The sequence below is a fragment of the Rhinolophus hipposideros genome (assembly GCF_964194185.1).
Source record: "Rhinolophus hipposideros genome assembly, chromosome: 7".
Classification (NCBI taxonomy): domain Eukaryota; kingdom Metazoa; phylum Chordata; class Mammalia; order Chiroptera; family Rhinolophidae; genus Rhinolophus; species Rhinolophus hipposideros.
In genome coordinates, this window is record NC_138053.1 from 86,260,050 (window position 1) to 86,279,754 (window position 19,705).

The 19,705-nt window shown below is 35.1% G+C and overlaps 1 protein-coding gene across 6 annotated transcripts in view; it reads left to right on the forward strand.

Annotated features, from left to right (window-relative positions):
* The window catches only part of CDH12 (cadherin 12), an 880,529-nt gene that overhangs the window by 519,846 nt on the left and 340,978 nt on the right, over positions 1-19,705 (forward strand). For 3 of the 6 annotated variants that reach the window (XM_081053550.1, XM_081053549.1, XM_081053552.1), the window contains one exon: positions 13,349-13,495. The exons of 1 other annotated variant lie outside the window; for it this stretch is intronic. The gene's annotated coding sequence lies outside the window, so the exon portion shown is untranslated. Of the gene's footprint in view, positions 1-12,964; positions 13,071-13,348; positions 13,496-19,705 lie in introns of those variants that run through there. 2 more of the 6 variants (XM_081053553.1, XM_081053551.1) reach the window with 2 other exon arrangements.

Genomic DNA, 19,705 nt, shown 5'->3' on the forward strand with positions numbered 1-19,705 from the left:
CTTAGTAGAGTGGCCTTATGCAGTCGGTACATGTACTAGGAGGTTCAGTAGAACAGTCTTTCTGATAATCTGAGCCAGGTACACCAGGTACACCAGGTGACCTCTGTATGGGGTGTTTGTGACCTCTTGTTGTAGTTGAGCTTTGGTTGCTGTTTGCATGTCAGTCGGAGGGATTGACCCTCAGGCTAATTGTTTGTAAGGATTGGCCTTTTCTACAGTGGAGTAGCTGTGGTGCAAGGGCTGAATACAGAACAGGGTTAAGCTTAGCATAGTTCTGGTGCCTGTCCAGTCTATTCTTCAGGTGTTTTGTCCTTCAAGGGGGCCAGGTGATGCGCTGACTTAGTCCAAAGCTGACCATCAGGCATACCAGCCATGGGGCCTCCTGGTAGGGGACCTGCTGCAGGCCAGGTTTAGCCACAGACTGTGCCTTGCCAGGAACCACCTGGTAAAGCCATAAAACATTCCACAGATGGCTGCCACTCGCTCTGGGCTTAGATGTGCCTCAAGAGACCAATGTGCAAACTGAGGCCAGCTTTTGCTAATGCTTGGCTTAGGGCTGCTCAGCCAGGGGTCCAGGACACGCTAAAGACAGTTGCTGCTTATTTGGGTTTTGTGAACCTTTGAAAAATTTTATGAAAGTCCAAAGCATGAGCTAAGACAGGTCATTTGTACAGAGAAGCCCTGAAAGAAGCTTGGGTATGTCCAAAATTTTGATGGAGTGGGGTCTCAGAGAATCACTAGGTTGGGGCAGACAAGAGGTGATAACCAATTTGATGGAGACTCTGAGATGGTATCTGCCTGTGTCTGCACACAGGGAGGTGGGTGGGCTCAAGAAAGAAACAATGTCTTCCTCCAACTCCTCCACTCAGGAGAAAGCTGCCCCTCCAGCCCTTGCTCTGAGGCCAGATAACTCAGTTCCTCCCCATATGTCCTGGTGCCTTTCAAAATGCTGCCCCAGTGCTGGAGCTCAGAGTGAGTGAGTCTATAAATGAGTAAGTTTGTAAGTGGGTCTTTTAAGAGTAGCACCTGGGAGAGCAGCCATGCTCTATCTCACTCAAACAATTTCTGTTGTTTTTTACAGCCAGAAATTATGAGACTTCTCTCCCTGGAGTTGGAACACTGAGTTGGGGAACCTGGTATGGGGCTGGGACCCCTCACTCTTCAGGGGGAAATTTCCTCAGCTGTTATCCCTCACAATTTTTGATGGTCACTGTGGGGACAAAGCCCCAGAAAGCAGTTTCCAGGCTCTCAGCCTCACATAGAAAAGGTGCTGGCTCAGGTAGTAAATGGCCATCAACTGTGATTGGATGGCCATCAGCTGTGGCTAGTTGGCCGTCAGCTGTAACCAGTGAGCCATTGGACACTAATATAACTGCCGTGGCTATGCTAGCAGAAGAAATGGGGGCTAGCAGGAGCGGATTGCAGAGAGGCGGATGCTGCAGGTGAGAATATAGTGATATGACTCCCCTATTTATGTTTCTGTGGGTGTTCTTTTTTGGCCTCACCATGTCCTGCGTTCTTATGTGGGGAGCGGGAGCTGAGACCCCGCGTGAACAAATGGCACAGCGAGCAGGGTCTCTCATGACAGTCACATACATGTGTAGGACCCATTCCATGTGTCTGTTCTCCCTCTAGTTTCGAGGTGGCTTCTTCTGTATGTCCATAATTGTATGGCTTTGGTTCAATTAGACTTCAGGCAATTCTCAGGATGGTTGTTTTATAGTTTAGCTATAATGGATGTTGTCCTGAAAGGAGGTGAGCACAGTGTTTACCTATTCCACCATCTTGACAGGAAAATCCCTGATTAGTTCTTACCTGCTTCCCTCCTGGAAATCTGCCTCCCTTACTCACTGGCAGTGACAAACCTGGTAATAATTGGCTTCTTCTGCAATGTCATTCTTATGGGATTGACCCTCCTTGTGGTTCAATTGCCTTGAAAACATGTGACCTTTATGTTGCTCTGTAATTTGGGAACAGTGTCTTTCATTGCCAGTACTTGGCCTTTCTGGGGAGCTTTCCTAGGTTCGTCAGATTCTCACAGCTCCCTCCTATACTAACTATACTGTGTTTCTTCTTATTTAATCTCCTCCCCAATAGTCCTGGATCCTGAGGTGCCATTACATATATTACCTATGTATGCCAAAGTCCAATACTGAAATCCAAATAGATTAGGACAGATTTCTTACTAGAAGAATCCCCTTTTCCTATGTGAACATCATACATCTCTCCTGCTTGTATAACAGGAATATCTCAGGGCCTAATGTAAAATTTAAGAATGAAATACTTTAGTGGATGTTCCCACAGTGTATACCATGTCACAAAATCAATGGTAAGCTAAGGTCCCAGTCTTTCTTCATCTAAGAACCACACCAGCAAAAATCATTCATAAAGATCTGTACTAAAAAAAAAAAAAAAAAAAAAAAGATTGTCTTAGAATGCTAAAATCCTTCTGTTGTTTTGTATGCCTTTGATACACTCAAGAGATTGTGTCAGATTTCAGTTTAGGGCAATTCCAAGGAACTCTTCAACTTCAGACAGCTTCAGGATTTACCTGTGTCCCTGTGTCACTCACACTTACTGCCGAATTACAGGCCTGCTAAGCGTTAAGTATTTACCTGTAAAGCATCTGAGTTGTAACACGTCTATGACTTTGACCAGCCTGTCTTTTTCCCTAGCTCTTCTGGAATAGACTGAATGAGCAGATGGTTGGCTCTAAGAGGGCTGCTTCCATAGAGATTCTTAGCTAAACTGTGCATTCGAGGATACGTTAAAACTCAGTTCAGAAAAGCCTGAACTATTCCATCAAGTTGCTCACTTTGAAAGTAATCAACGTTCCCCAGTACAGGATAATAAGTTTCCTATTAAATTTAAGCATTGGAATGAAAACATAAAGTTTGCATTGTAATAGTGCTGGAGTAATTAGTATTATTGAAGTTATTTATAAAAGGTTACTCTTGATTTTATTAGAATTTTTATGTATTTAAATTATTGCTAAATTGTCTTGCTTTAGAGTGAGTTTCATAATTATGTGATTTTTTTTTCTTAATTAAATCTAGTAAAAGCAGAGTATACCATACCACAATCCATCATGTTGCAACTATCTGGGAGTATGTTTGTTTTCTGTCATTAATATAATCAATTTTATTCTTCAATAATAAATGAAGATATAAATTATGAAATCTCAATTTTCTCAAGAAATATTTATTAATAATACACAATTCTCATATGTTCATATCCATAACATTGAGTTTAAAATTAGTGAAACAAACAAAAAACTTAAGTGCTAATTTTATGAAATGAAAAATAACTCACTTTTTAAGTGGAGAACAGCACATACTGAGTGAGAGTATATGAATTAAAAGCATTCCATTAAATTGTACATTTGGCTTGTCACTATGAAATATGACTTACATAAAAAGGTACCTTAAAATAACTAGTTTTCTCCATTAGAAATCAAGAACCCAATTCTTTAGTTTTTAGATAAGAAAAATAACACTATGTGATACAGGTAAATGGCTCTTGTGTTGTAGCCCCTTTGAGAGAACTTCCCTGAAAAAAGTAATTCTGATATGAATTGTGAGTAAATTGTGTGAGCTTTTCATATCCCCAAGCAGGGCACAAGCATCTGGAAATCTAATTCCCCAAAGATTTTTCTGTGCTGTGCTTAAACAGAATAGTAAAATGAGGGAGCTGTAAACGTCTGTCAGTTATAGAAAACCAGTATTGTGTTCAATAGAGCATTGTACTGTGTGGTCAGCCAAATGTTTACTGAGTGTCTTTCTTCTATCTAATAGTAACATTCAACAGTGAGAACCATTGGATAGTATAGGTTCTTTTACAGAAACACATATTTTGAAGTTTGGAAAGATTCCAGATAAACCCCAGGAATAAAAAAAAAAGCCAGAGATTAGGAAATTATATTCTGAAAACAAAGTTAAAAGACCAGCTTTCATCTTTGAAATGGTGAGACATCACTTTATAGGCAGATCAAGGAGAGTTTTTAATTATAGGCAAGGAATTTGCATGTTATTCAATAAGCAATTGGGGACTAATTGATGTTTAATAATAACATCAATTATTAAGTGTTAGAATAAATATTCTCAGATGTTGTTCTTAACCACTGTCAATAGGATATTTTGGGAGTACTAGCTTTTGGAATTGAGTTGAAGATATTATTGGCAAGCTGACTTTTTTGTGAAGTCTGCAATGAAATCATATCAACACTAAACTACTAGAGGGATCAGGAACACAGTGCAAATGCAGTGATCTAGTAAATTAGACTAAATTGTCAAGGTAAATTGACAATTAGCATTAGTCACTTAAGCCAAAACAAAACAGCATGTTTGCAAACATATGTTGCAAAACAAACAAAAATAAATTAACCCTTATCTTTTATACTGAAATATTTACAGATAGGATAGCAAAATGTCTAGGATGTGCTTCAAAATTATTGAAGGCAAAGTGCAAGAACTAAACTCAGTTCAGAGTTTTTATATGTGTTTGAAAGTTTTTAAGAGAAAGTTAGAATAAAAAAATGAAGCTAAATGACGGACAATACAGATCACCCTTAATCAACATGCGGGTTAGAGGTGCTGACATCCTCAGAGTCGAAAATTTGCATATAATAATTGACCAAAGGATTGGTTCCAGGACCCCCATGGATACTAAAATCCAGGAATGCTCAAGTGCCTTACATAAAATGGTGTGGACAATGTACACAGTACTCTCTTTTGTCTATTTCTACTTCAATGACCAACATGAATCTCAGCTTTTTTTCTTCTAGTACAAACAACGATCATTCCAGAGCTCATCCAACAGTGAAAAGCATATTACACAAAATCATGGTTGAGATGTTGCTCAATGCTGGAATATTTATATATTTTTCTGCCTATAGTGTCTTTGTTTCTCTATGGGACTGGAATCAATTTTCTTGATTTTTGCCCATTCTTGATGGAAAGGGATAGAGTAAAAATGAGGATATATCCAATATCACTACTAAACCATGAAGAGCTAATTTATTGCAGTTTATGTAACAATGTCATTTGAAACTCATCTTTGAGAGAGTCAATACACACTTGAAAATAAGTCATGCATCTCTTTAATTTAGTATATTTAAACCTGAATTTTATAAAAGGGTCTAAATTGTAGCTTCCCCTTCCCTTTGTTGATATAGACAAATATAAAAAGCAGAAAGGAAATAGAAAAGCAAGGAATAAGTAAAACAAATTAGGATCATTCCTTTTTCTCTACAAGCAAGAAACAGTGAGTTAACCTGCCAAAACCCAAATGTCAATCAAGAGAATATTTAGTTACATACTCATAACCTTCCTTATAGGTACATATATGCATGTGCTTATATGATCTGTTTTTCCTATAAAAAACTAAAAACATTTCCACATTAAAATATATTTTAGGATGTGTTAATGGATGCATTCATTCATCAAATTTTGACCTTTATATCTAATCAATAATGCTATACATCAGTGTTAACAGATTTGCACCCTTATAAACAATGGCACAACACATGATATTTTCTCAATAAACATCTGTAGAGTCACCATTCCATGTATACTCACACAGACTCACACACACACACACACACACACACACACACATAATTTTATTACAAGTGTCAAAATTTCTCCCCTAAGCTATACGTAGTAGCAGTTTATATGTCTATCAGTAATTTATTATGCTTATGCAACACTCTTGCTAAAAATGGACAGTATTATTTTATTGTATGTGTTCAATGGGAAAAATATCCTCAGGATTCACAATACAAATAACAGTATGGCCATATATTTAGTCTAAGTCCAATTGGACATAATCATTACAATTAAAAACAAAGTTTAGGCAGGGTTTGCAGAGTACACATATTGCCTGTTTCACTATTACCAGCAGCTGATATTTATTCCATCCTCATTGTGTAACAGTAACCTTCTTGGTGTGGTGTGTATACTAATTTAATCTTATTTCTGCATATACTCATTGCATAGAATTTTAATCCTTCTTTTAAATCTGATGAAACTGTGGTGAATGTGTATAAAGAGCCCAAGGATTCAGAAATACTCTTTGCTGTTGTTGTGTTGTGGTATTGTTTTAATCCCAGAGAGTGAATTACCTGTATTTTTATCACTGTTCTTACCACTGCACTATTACTACAAAAACTTAAGTTCATCTATTCGATGTAGACATGGTAGTAAATATGTCATTTCAGACTATCCACCAATAGCCTGGGATATGTTAAAACCCTGTACTGCTGTGAAGGATTTAAATTGTTTTAATGAGGAAAATAGAGTCAACAAGGCAGATAGAAGTCACTTATTCTTTATGTTGTGACAGCAATTTATCGACTTTTGCTGAGAGTGAAAAAGAGCAAGTTGACATGAGAGGAAACTGGGAAACTGGATCTTACAGTCAGTGTAACTGAGGGTAGAATGAAGCAAAGTTTTCAGAAGTCACCACAACCCCCCCAAAAGAAATTCCATTTGGTAAATAAGTAAATACAAGTAGGAGAGACATCCATTTTAGAGCCACTCTATGACAATAGCAACTCTGTGATGCTATATAAAGTATTTTCGTCTTAAGGTCTGTCGAATGCACTTAGAGCATGAGAAAGCCCAATTATTTTTTTTCTGTCAAGTCGAGTCACCTGCAGTGGCATAGATGCCGAAGAGATGCTATGGTAGAATTTCAACGCACATTAAACAGCAGTTAGAACCAAATGGGCGATGGTATATGTGTATCAAGAACTAATCAAGCATTCCACAGTGGCCATTGTTTGAAATCGAATGGTCCTTTATATCCTTATACAAAATTTGACTGAAACATTATTTGAATAGATACTAGGACATTAAAGTTGTCCTAAACTTTAATTGAATGGGGGATGCTGTATACAATTTAAGAAACCATTAGAAATATAAGGTAGATGATTTTATTCAATCATCAATGTAGTTACTTTAAAAATAGGGAAGAGAGTTAAAGGAATGCCAATTGTTATCTTATAATGGGTAAATATGACATGAACAGTTTAATTGTGGTAACATTTTATTAAAGAAGAGATGAGAAAGATGTGCATTTTTGCACCCTTATTGAGGCTTAACATGTAAAATAAGCTGCACATATTTAAAGCATAAATTAGATAAATTTTGACAGGTGTATATACCTGTGAAACCACATACCTGTGAAACCACCTCTATAATCAAGATACTGAACACATTTATCATTCCAAAAGGTTTCTCTGGCCCCCTTTGACATCCCTTATTCCACTCCCATCCTCCTTCATCCATTTTTCTGTCTTCTCTCACTATGGTTTAGTTTCCATAGTTTTGAACGTTGCATAAATGGAATTATATACTAGTGACTTGTTTCTGGCTTTTTTTGTTGAGAATAATGGCCTGTGGTTCGGTTGTATGTGTTTGATATTATGAATAAAGTCAGAGGTTTGTGTACGAGTCTTTGAATGGACATGTACTCATCCTTCTTGGGGCAATACCTTGGAGTCAGCTGCATCACAACATAGGTATGTGTTTAACTTTTAAAGAAACTACCAAAATGTTTTCAAAGTGGTCACGCTGGTTTACATTTCCATGAGCAGTATGTGAGAGTTATAGATATTATGTATCATTGCTAATACTTGGTATTGTGAGCGACTTTTCAATGTTAACTATGCTAATAGGTATATGGTGGTAGGAGTGTCTTTAAACAGTTTTGAATACAGTTATATAGTAGTTTCAAATTAATAGGTCCATCTAAATTAGAACTTTTTTATTGTAGGGATTTTTAGGGAACAGCAACTTAATTTGATACTGTTCATCGCATTAGTACTTCCAGATCTACCTTTGCTAACATTACATTCACTCTTGCTTACCCCCGCTTTCTGACTCTCAACAAGAGGAAAAATGTCTCCTCAGAAATACATTTACGTGCCACTCTGTTTTTCTACTAAGCAATACTACTCATTAAATACGTAGTGTTTTAGGTATATTTGTTTAGTAATATATTTTAATCATTGCAAAACAATCTGTGTGGTTTGGATTTCATATGCGTAATTCTAGTCATTACTAATTTTCACTAGTTTTAAATGAATTTAATATGAATTGAATTTAATTTTCTTAAAGTTTATATATCATTTCTTTCATTTTGCTTGAACTTACTAATCATACCTAAAGATACAAAATAGAATAAATCTGAGCTAACAGGAAAGGTGTAAAATGCCAAGCAATTATGTGTACTGAAGCCAATTTTTTTATTTTAATTATACACTGCACTTTTTGGTTATTTTAAAGTAACTGCCTACTAAATTGAAATTGCAGCTTTAAAAATTCAAAATATATTAATATATATTTATTTTTTCAATTATGCTCCCTAGTTAAAGTTAATTCTCAATCATTTTAATTAACTGACCAGGACAATAAAGAAAAAGGCTGGGGACCCATTCTATATGTAATGTAACAACTATGCCCCTTTAAAGGAATGCATTATAGTTACTTAAAACAATTAAATAATGTTTTTGACCTTGGAAGTTTTATTCATCTATTGCATGTGTGATTTTTAAATCAATCATTCCTGGCTGGTTTTTAAATTACTTGAACTATGTAAAAAAATATGTTTATTATAATTTCATTTATAGAGTAAAATAAAACTCTCAGGATCATTACAGGGTGGGAGAGAGGAGAGAAAGAGAGAAAAAGAGTAATTGTATACAACCTTTTTTTGTTTTTTGTTTTTTAACTTCCTGATTCTTTCTGAACTAAGTAGAGAGGATATCACAAATTATTAGTCAAATAGATAGCATAATTTTATAGCTGACTGAAATCTTAGAGATAATATTGTCTATCTTTCTCACATTTTCCAATGAAATTAACTGGAAACTTTTTAAGTGGCTCAAGGTTATAAAGCTAGTTAGTACCAGAATTTTGACTATAGTCCAAGCTTTCAGATACCCAGTCTAGCTTTCCTTATTTTTAAAATTCCGTAGTATCTCAAATTCATGAAACTGGCCTCAAAGTCATAAAATGTTCACTTTAAAGGCTAAAAACATCATTCATTTCACCTCCATGAGTTACACATAAGTATAAATATACGTAATATATGAAAACCTATTAGCATTCAGCAAACATTCTTGTGTTAGTGTTAACTCGATACTGCTGCTGAAAGATCAATGTGCTATTTGCTAGGCTGCTTGAGTCTGTGTGTGGTGTGTGTGTGTGTGTATGTGTGTGTAAAAGAGTAACACTAATGTGGGATTTCATCTCTCCTGATAATTAAATCACCACCGAAAAAGATGCAGAGAGATAATATTTGAATCTGAAGTCAATGGAGAAACATGATGAGATTCATATAAGCATCATAAGATCAACAGCAAAACCATCATTTTCATATGACCATAATCAAGATCAAGATCCAGAAAAGTCTATGAGATCTGAGAGATTCCTGTATATATATATATATATATATATATATATATATATATATATATATATATATATATATATATATGTATATAAATTGCAAGCTTCCTACCAGCTCAGAGTAATTTTGCCTTTATTGTATCACAATTATAATTTTTAGTTTTTGAGAACAAATCCAAGTAAATGAAGAAAGAGTGGCTTCCATTGAGATATCCATTTAGATTCTTTATTGATTACATCTTGACTCATACAAACATAATTGTTAGACATGGTGGGGAGAAGGAAGCCTTGTCTGGAAAGGAGAACATCAGGTTTTCCACTAAGTATCAAAGACCAAAGGACAATCACTTGCTCTTTTCAGTCCTAATTTCCCATCCTTAAAATATGAGTAAAATAGTTATCATAACCTATTTCAAAAGATTCCTGTAATAACCGAGTGAGATAATAGGTGGGAAATTTCTTGGCAGAGTTTAAGGGCTGACTTAATTTGCGTTACCATCATTTATTTTTAGACAGAATTTTTATTAGAAGCCTTGAAAAAGCACGGTCGCAATGTGTCTATGTAATATTAAGAATGTGTCGGAGCATTTTAACACACCATATGAAATGGTAGGATTCATGTAGAGTTTAAGAAACTTCTAGATAAAACACGAACAAACTAGAAATTATTGTTTCTGCTCCAGAGTCCATTCTCTCTCTTTTTCTTTCTGTTAAGCAATTCTCTTGAGTTTTGCTATTGATTTACTTCTCTTGGAGTCTGAGATATCGGAAATAATAACCATTTTGGCCCAATACATTTTTAGTAAATGTTCTTGAGATAGCCATATAATAGACTAGGGTCATTTTCCTGTTTAAAAAAACAAACAGTAATTACTATTTTTGGGGAAGAGGGAGATTGAATTGCAAAAGAGATAAAACTTTTTGACATTGACCAATTTGTGCTAATGAAATTACATCATTTGGAAATTCTAGATTGAATTTATTTTTTAGGCTAAACTTTATTTTTGTTGAATTTTAGTTTCTGCTCAAATGTACATAACTATGTATTCTGGTTACACTGTTACAATACACTATTTTACAGTAACAAAGCACATTTTTAAAAAATAAAAATGATGGTAACATAAAAATGTGCTTTGCAAGTCATAAAAGCGAGACAATCTTCCTATTCTTTTGAAAGTAGGTATTTTTTTGTTGTTGTTTTTAATCTCTGGGAATTTCTAAACAAGATTTTGCAGTTTAAAGGACCTGAGTTTGAATTCTGGGTTTGCTCTCTACTGGCTATATGTAGCATTGGTAAATATACTTCACATCTCACAGCCTTCTATTAATTAATAAAAAAAAATTAAAATATAATAATGCTTGCTTAATGGGATTGTTTTAAGGGTTTCCAGGACAATACCTATGGCTGAAGTACGTACAAAACATTTGGTGTGTGGCACGCGTTTAATATATAGTGCCTATAAGTATCACTTCTGTACCCTCTACTTTCCACACAAAGTATTGTCATTTTGCTTTGTTACTTATGGGTGTGCTTCCACATTAAACAATTTATTTAATATAGGTTAAAAATTAAAAAAAAAAATAAAAACTGTAACAGAGTCGCTCACACTTTCTGTAGAGTGAAAGACCCTTCGATCCTATGAGAACAAGACTGGTTATTTGGAAATAGCATCAGTACAAAGAGTTTTCCAGGTAGAAACTATCCACTATGGCCCAAAGTTAGCTTAACTTAAAGGGTGCTTGTTTTAGTTGGTGATGATAGACACTAGTGGACAAGCTTGAAGAAAATAAACACTGTCTGAAGGTTTTAACATGTTTTAAAAAGAGATCCCTGTTTAAGACCCTCAGAATGACAGATTGCTTTAATTGCATGACCACTAAACATCAGAACCCTGGAAATGCATCAGGTTTTCACTTGCAAGCTCTGTGTTAAAAACTAGTCAGGATCATTGCAGAAGAAATTAGCAGTTACATTTCCTGTACTGTTTATTTACAATTTATTTATGTGCATCAATTTCAATTGAAGCAGTCTCTTTTCTACTAGAACACTCTAATGCCAGTTTATAATTAGATAACGAGTCCTGCTCCACAGCAGAGTACTCCCCTTCTGCGATGTATTGACTGGGTTTCTTCACCTCAGCTCTCACCCTCCACCAGCTGAGGGAGCAAGAGACTTCCTCTGTGTGGGACTCAGCGTCAGTCCTCCTTGGGATTTTCCTGGGTGGGTCTCTGTTTCAAGTTCAAGTGCCTGCCCTATCACAGCAAATCCATTACACTGACTTTTTACTGTGTCCACGAAGTTCCATCAAAGAACTTATATTTTAATTAAATATTTTTAATGAAATTTACTTGGCAGTATATATTGCAAATAAATTATTTTGTATGCATCCTTTTTATTGAAATGTGGGGTTTTTCTAAGTATAGGTAAATACTAAAATATTAAAATATTATACTGCAAATATAGACTCTCTCTCTCTCTCCTTTCTCTCTCACACACACACACACACACACACACACACACACACACACACACACGGGAATGTCATATGTCCTAACTAAGACATCTTTGGAAAAACAAAAATATTGAATATATCAAATAGTATCATTGTGAAAGGACACTAACTAGCTTTCTCCCTAGCAATGAGATTTGTCTCACCCTCAAGACATGCAAAAGGCTTTGTCCATGTGTTCTTCTTATGATATTTGAATACTTCCCTCCTATACAAGTGAGAGCTGTCAAAAATTAACCACTGGGGCTTTAGCATTTAGTTATGTGACCTTTTTGACAGAATGTTACCTATCTCTTTGGGGAAGTGATAACTTTAGATGAAAGATGGTCAGGTGGTCATCTTTTAGGTGGGTTTTAGCAGGTTGTTAATGGCACACAGCTACATATAATGTGTTTGACAATTTTATTCTTTCCTATCCTTGTTTGTTTTTCTTTTAGAAAACCAATGTTTTGACAGGTAATACAAGAGATAATTCAGTAAGGTGTAATGTAACCCCCTGTGTTACTCAGGTTAATAAAATTATATACACATTTTTGCAAATGTAATGATAATTTAAAATGATATTTGCAAAACTACACAAGCAACGCTGCATGTTCCATATCTTGGCTTGAGTCCTTTGTAAGAAACTGACAAACATGAAAATTTAGTATGAATACTTTATATATATAATACACACACACACACACAAACACACACACACACACACACACATATATATATATGATATATGTGTACATATATACATATATATGATATATATGTATATATATCAGAGAGCTGCACTCTAGAGACTCTGATAAAGCTATAAATTCATTTTACATAGGCAATGGTTGAAGTATGTACCAGGCTTGGGACAAAGACAAGCAGAGCTATCTCTTCATTGCTTTAAACATTTTTCAGTTTAGGCTTGTCTTGCAAATCAGCTCTATCAGTCTATTAGTTATTTTATTGTACCCGATACCTAACACGAATGCACCTTGCAAAACAGCAGGAGAAAGCATGTTTGTTTGAGTCTCTCACGGCTTAACACAGGGGCTAATCGTGCAAATTATAGTCATAGTTGTAGTTCATCCGTTAGGCTGGAAAAGACAAGATTCCCAAGTTGCCTTGTATCTTTGCCAATTCCCAGGAGACCCACGGACCCGCGGTAAGTGTTGCCTGTGCACCAGGAGAGTTCTCTGCTAATCAGGTCAATGATTATCGCTAGCTCCGGGACCTGACAGGAGCCTATCACAGCAGTTAGGGAGCCACCAAATGCACCACGCTCACGCAGGCTCTCCAGTGAAGAAGCAGCGCTTAGTCCTCATTTACTCACTGGAACCTCCGAGGATTTCAGCTTATATACATATTTGTTTTTATATACTTTTTATTTTCTTTTTATTTATTTATCTTTTTTTATTATTATTTTTTTATTTTTGTCCTTAGACAGTGAGGGGCTCACCATAAACAGGAAAAAGAAGCACAGCATGAAGCCACTTGGAGGGTGTTGATTGAAAACTTCGGTCTCCCCACCCCATTCAGGGTTTATTTGACTGATTTCTCACCTCGTTCGCAGAGAATATTTCAGGGAAGGTAAGTGCTGCCTGATCTGGGCGATTGCACCACGCTGCATGTCTGCATTGAAAGTTCTAACTGACTAAACTGCCATTCTGCACTGCAGCAAGTGACTGCTTATCTAAGGAAAAGGCTGAGTTCATGAGCAAGTGTCCTAGAATGAAAACCTACGTTTGGATAATGATGTTTCAGACAAATTTCTTTTGACATAATGGTATTTGACTTCCATCGAGGGAAAACAAAACAGTCTCTTGAATAAAAAAAAAAGTTAATTTCTCCTTTTACCCTTTTCATAACCTAGAGAACTGTCCAATGCTAAAATAACTTGTGTATTACAGGGTTTTGTTGGGGTCCTGTCATATGTATAATCTCTGAGTCTCAAGGCTTCAAAGTGAAGTCACATGGAAAGAAAATTTGCAAATGAGAGTTGGAATTGTGTGAAGCTTTCTATTTAACAACATTCCTGCGCTGCCTCTTAAATCCTTAAATCTGGGTTTAAGGATTTAGGATTAAATCCTTGAATGTTTTAATAGTGTCTATTTAGGAATTAAAGTTTAAATGATAAGGTTACTGATGTAACTATTAAGAACAATAAACCAAAAACAGTTAACATACCTTTGGTATGATTTATAGTTCTTATACAAGAGAGACGGATTTATTTTATGACTTAGATTAATAAAAAAAAGAAAGTGCACTTCTTTCCAAAATGCTTGGAGAATTCTTTAAGAAGATATTAAGTTTATGTGTTTATTGAAATCTTGGCTTTTATGTCCGAAGTTGCACTTTGTTATCCAACTAGAGTGAAGTGATGTAAAGCTTGAATTTTATATCATTTAAGGTGATTATCTATTTAATTTAGGTAAACTAATCCACATTAGTTCTTCCAAACCCATTTTCCTCTGAAGTTTGTTAAAAATATCTACATAGCAACTTTTTTCCAAAGTTAAATCGAGAAATCTAAACTTTTTATTTATAACTTTGTACATATAAATCTAGCCTAATGGTTTTATCCCACATTATGATACATTTCTATGTAATCAAGAATTATAAAATAACTCTCTCATTATGATTATAAATGACCAATTGGCTAGCACTCTTAGCAGGTGAGTGAATAATAGCACCCACTTACCTTGTTATTATGTAGTGCTTATACTTCAAAATGCTTTTCAAATAATAAAACAAACATCCTTTAAAATATGAACATGCATCATGTTAAGATAGACACTTACACAAATTGAAATTCAATAACTAATCTGTTATGCTAAAGCACTTTATAAATATCTAGCTGCTTTTGTGCAAAGATTTATGAAGGTATCTTAAATGTGGTTTGTAGAATGAGCACTAATATTTCATAAAATGTTGATTCCGCCTTCCTCCTATGAGTATCCTGAGATGGGACATTTCATCAAGATGTTAGAACATGGTTTATATTAATTGCCTATCTTTCTGAAATTTTCTGGGGAGCTTTGTAGGATGATATTGATGTCATTGCTTCCCCCACAGGAATAAACTACTTTTAGGATATCCATAGATGCTAACATGTATTTGCTGGTTGTCTGCATGGTTTTAGTCAAAGCCTGAAGACATTTGTCTACATGTCTTGCACTGAGACTTCTATTTCTTTTCTCTGAAGGATGGTTTCTCAACTGATTAAAAGATACATGAGAGAAGGGTGTGTCTCCTACAATTACTGTCACTGGGTCTTTGAAGTATTCTTTTTCTAAACAACTTTGATATGCAGGAAGAGGAAACATTAACCAAATAGCGCCACATTTGCTAGGAGCAAATGTGTTCATTACTGAAAACATCTCTGTATTTTAGACTATTCTTTGTGCTGAGTTCAAAATTGATGGTGACATTCTACCCAATGAACTTTTATTGAATGTAGTCACTTGATGTATCGACCATTGAAGGATATGTGTAATGTATAATGAGATATTTGTTTGAAAATGGAGACAAGTGTAGTTTTTATTCAAAAAAGTTACATCTAACATTTTTAAGGGATTTATCACTGTAATTGTCTTAATATGTATTATATAGACTGAAAAGGGAATGGAGAAAATCTTGCATACAATTGAAAATTAAGAGCTATTTATATTTGGTAACACCTGCCTCCTCAATCAGACTTGCTTATTTTTCACTTACATTATTCCTATGTGACACCTTACTCTAGGTTCTATATTGAATCCATTTTTTTATTTTTTTATCCATTTGATCTTAATTGATTCCTTCTGCGAGATCAGAACACATAAGTTAATCTCACTTAGAGTAGGCAGATTCAAAATATAAATAAAAAATCTGTGAAAGTTTTATAAAAGTTGCCTTAAGATTTATAAACTTTTCCTTAGTATGTGGTATTTTCAATTAAAAAAAATAAAATAAAATAAAAATGGGAGAGGCAGTGTCTAACATGCCTCCTAAATCCCAGACAGGAAGTGTCTAAACTTTATATGCATGATTGTATGATCAAGTCAAAATAATAACACAGAGGTTATTTACCCCAGTTTTCCAAATGAAGGGATACAAGCTGGGAGAGGATGTGTAACTGGGCTTAGGACTTACCATAGGCAGTGGATCAATGATTCATGCTCAGGTCAGGCTGTGTTTAAAGCTCATCATCTTTATACTTCTTTATCACTTTGTATGTGGTAACTTTTTTCCAGTATTTAACGTGATATTCATGAATATTTTAAGGTGATTGTTAAGATAGTACAACTTAATTATATTACCCTCAAACTAGTTTAACTCTTGGCTGACTCAAAATAAATACGTTTATAAATTCCATAGCCACCGGTGTTTGAAACAAGAATATACTTTGTCCTTTTTGATTCTGAAAAAGGTTAGTGCTCAAGTCTTTGCAACAAGCTAATTCTGATTACTGCTGACAGAAAGTGCTCTACTGTATGGATAATAAGTACTGAAATTTAGTATCCGTAATATGTACATCTTTCTAAGGGGAGTTGACCTACTCTCAGGATAAAATCAAATAAAAGTAGATACAAATTCAATGCCACTTCTATTGAAATGAGGTTAAAAGGAAGTTAATAATTCATGTTCATGGCAAAAGATATCCACAATATTGAAAAAGATAAAGAAATTGACAGTTGGATTGAATATTGGAAAGTGGACTAAAAAACAAACAAAAACCCATCTACATGTACAAGAGTCTATTTGCTCTACTGACTACATACAAGTACATATATTATCACCATACGTATTCCCATATATATATAAATGTATATACACATACATTTACACAAAAGTATTCCAATTTTGTATACAGATTCAAGCAATATGCATAGTGAAATGTATTTTCTGCAATGGAATTCATTGTTTTCTTCCTGCAAGCCATGCATTCTTGGGACATATGGGAATCAATGGCTATGTGTCTTAGTGCAGCAGATTCCTGGGTCTCATACCTGGAGTACTGATATAGTAGTTCTGAGAAATGACCCACGGATGACAGTTTTGAGACATACAGGTTATTCTGATGAAAACAGAATAGACAAGTATGTGGCTGGATTACCAGGATTTAAACAATCTCCCAGCTAATTCAAATATGCAGAGGAGGTTGAAGATTGCTGCTGTCAACCAGCAACTCCATCATTGAACGGGCATGCACATTATGTGAGACTCTCGTCCAGTGGTTGTGGAGTGCAGCCTGATATCCTGCATTTCCAACAGCGTCCCAGGGATACTGATGCGGCTGGTCAATGAGAAAAGCAGCCCTCATTCTGCCCCCCCACCCCCCTTTCTGCCCTAATGTAGCCACCGGTGGATGGACATTCACGTACCTACCCTAGGACATGACTGAACAGCCCAGCTCAAATTGGATCAAAGGTAGATAGAACTTCTCAAGAAGCTCTCTCCATGGCAGAAGCATGATGGGAAGTTCAGAGCCAGGTCAAAATGGAGAAGCTTTTTTTTTTTTTTTTTTTCAAATCCCTTATTGATTCCCACTTACTCACTCTGGAAATAGAATAGTTGAATGTTTTAGAAAACAATGTATTTAGGTAAGCATTGCTAGCGTATTTATTTGCAATTAAGTAGGGGCAGGGTTATCATTGCTTTTCCAAACCCACTTCTCAATGTGTAGAAAATTTTGGCTTTAGCACCAGCCAGGATAATTCCCTACTAACGTAAAATAAATAAATAAATAAGTTAATAAAATGTCAGAAAATGCTGACTTATAAGACAATGGTTCAGTTCTTTTCATCCTAGGAATGTAGTCCTGAGGCTTCATTATTCATCATTTCAACTTTCTTCTTTCCCAAAACTAAGTAACAAAGATATTGATTTCAGCTCTCTCTGGTAATGTAACTTTTTCTCACCTTCTATTCCCAACGTCCACATGTCCTCGATATGGATAAAACATGCAAAACACTAAGGACAATGTAATATTTCATTAATATAGATACACATTTTGGATAATTTACATTATTGTTTTAATATTACAAACCTACTCATAGAATTCCCTATTAGTTCTCCATATTTTTCTTGTATGATGCTTAATATCACAATAACTATATGCTTTTAAATTTATGTATTATCTCCCAGCATCTCATTAGACATTAGAATGTAAGCTCCATCAAGGCAGTTTTCTTTTTTAATTATTATTATTTGATTCACAGTGGCAACACAGTGTCTAGCGTACTGCCTGGCATAGAGCAGATTCTCAGAAAATATCTATGGAACAAAGAATGAGTAAATATCCCAAACTAATTATTTAGTTATATGGTCTGTGCATTGAGTCAAGTACCAAACAACAACAACAACAAAACAAACAAACAAACAAACAAACAAACAAACAAACAAAAAACACTGCTTAAGACTGTGAAGGATTCAAGCACATGTCTTAAAAGACTTACATTCATCCACTTAATTTACTCAGAAATTATTGTGTGCTACTTAAGTATCAGGTACCTTGCTACATGCTAGGGATGCAAGTTGAAAAGCCCTAGTTCCTGTGTGTTATATATTCTACCTATAAGTGAGGGGCCAGGCAAGAGAAAGGACAGTTACAGTAGACTCTGGTGTGCAGTCATGGAAGACATCTAGTAGGTGTTTTTAATGCATAAAGAGTAGCTCCTGATTCAGCTCTGTGGACCAAGGGAAACTTTTCAGAAGTTGCCTGAGCTATGAATCGAAGGATAGCTTGAGTTTAGATAGACATAACAGGTAGGATCAGAAGCTACTCAAAGAAGTCATATTGGGTGCAAAGGCATGGAGATATGAGAAGAGAGTCCCTGACACCCTCCAGGACTACATTAGTCTGGTGTAGCATGATGATAGTATTGTATGCATAAGAGAGGCACCTTTTTATTTGGCAGTGGGAGGAGTTTGAACTTCAACCCAGGAACAATGGGATATGATTAAAGCACTGTGAGAATGGGAAAGATAGATATGTTGGTGTTCTATTCTGAATCTTGCATTTTATTTTTCACCACTTCATATATATATATATATATATATATATATATATATATATATACACACATATACATATATATATATATATATATATATATATATATATATATATATATATATATAAACACACATATAAGTTAAAAACAAACAATCAAACACAATAGAAAAGTATGAGAGGAGAAACTTAGTTCTTGGTAGGGCTGAAGAGAGAGAATATAAGGCATCCCCAGAAACCTGTGCCAAGGATACGTAGTTCAGATTGAGGACTTTAGAACAAAATAAGACATTAAGTGAGCATGAATTTGGCCAATGTGTATCACTATTCACTATGTGACTTTCAGGGACTTGATTGTATGATTAAGTGAACAAATTTATTTCAGCTTCAGAGTTTAGGGAAAATGGTGGACAACTGATGACCACATCGACTAGTATTGACATGAGAAAGAGTTCACATTCTCCTACTTCCTCACCGTGTCCTAACAGACAAGCCCACATTCTTGTCTCTACACTTGCTAAATAATTAAACTCAAAGTGAACCATTCAAATTTAAGGTCACTCACATTCTTAGGAGGATAACATTTTGACCTTTTAATTTCAGAAATAGAATACAAGGTGTTACTTTATTAGGCAGAAACTCTGCCTCTGTTTGTGCAGTATGTTGTTTTTAATTGTAACTAAAATTAAGTAGGAGATGTAATTTACTCACAGAATATGTATCTTACCATCCCATATAAAATATCACCCTTCCTCTCCTTTCTCCTTACTGTTCATCTAATATCCAATACTTATTGTCTAGTA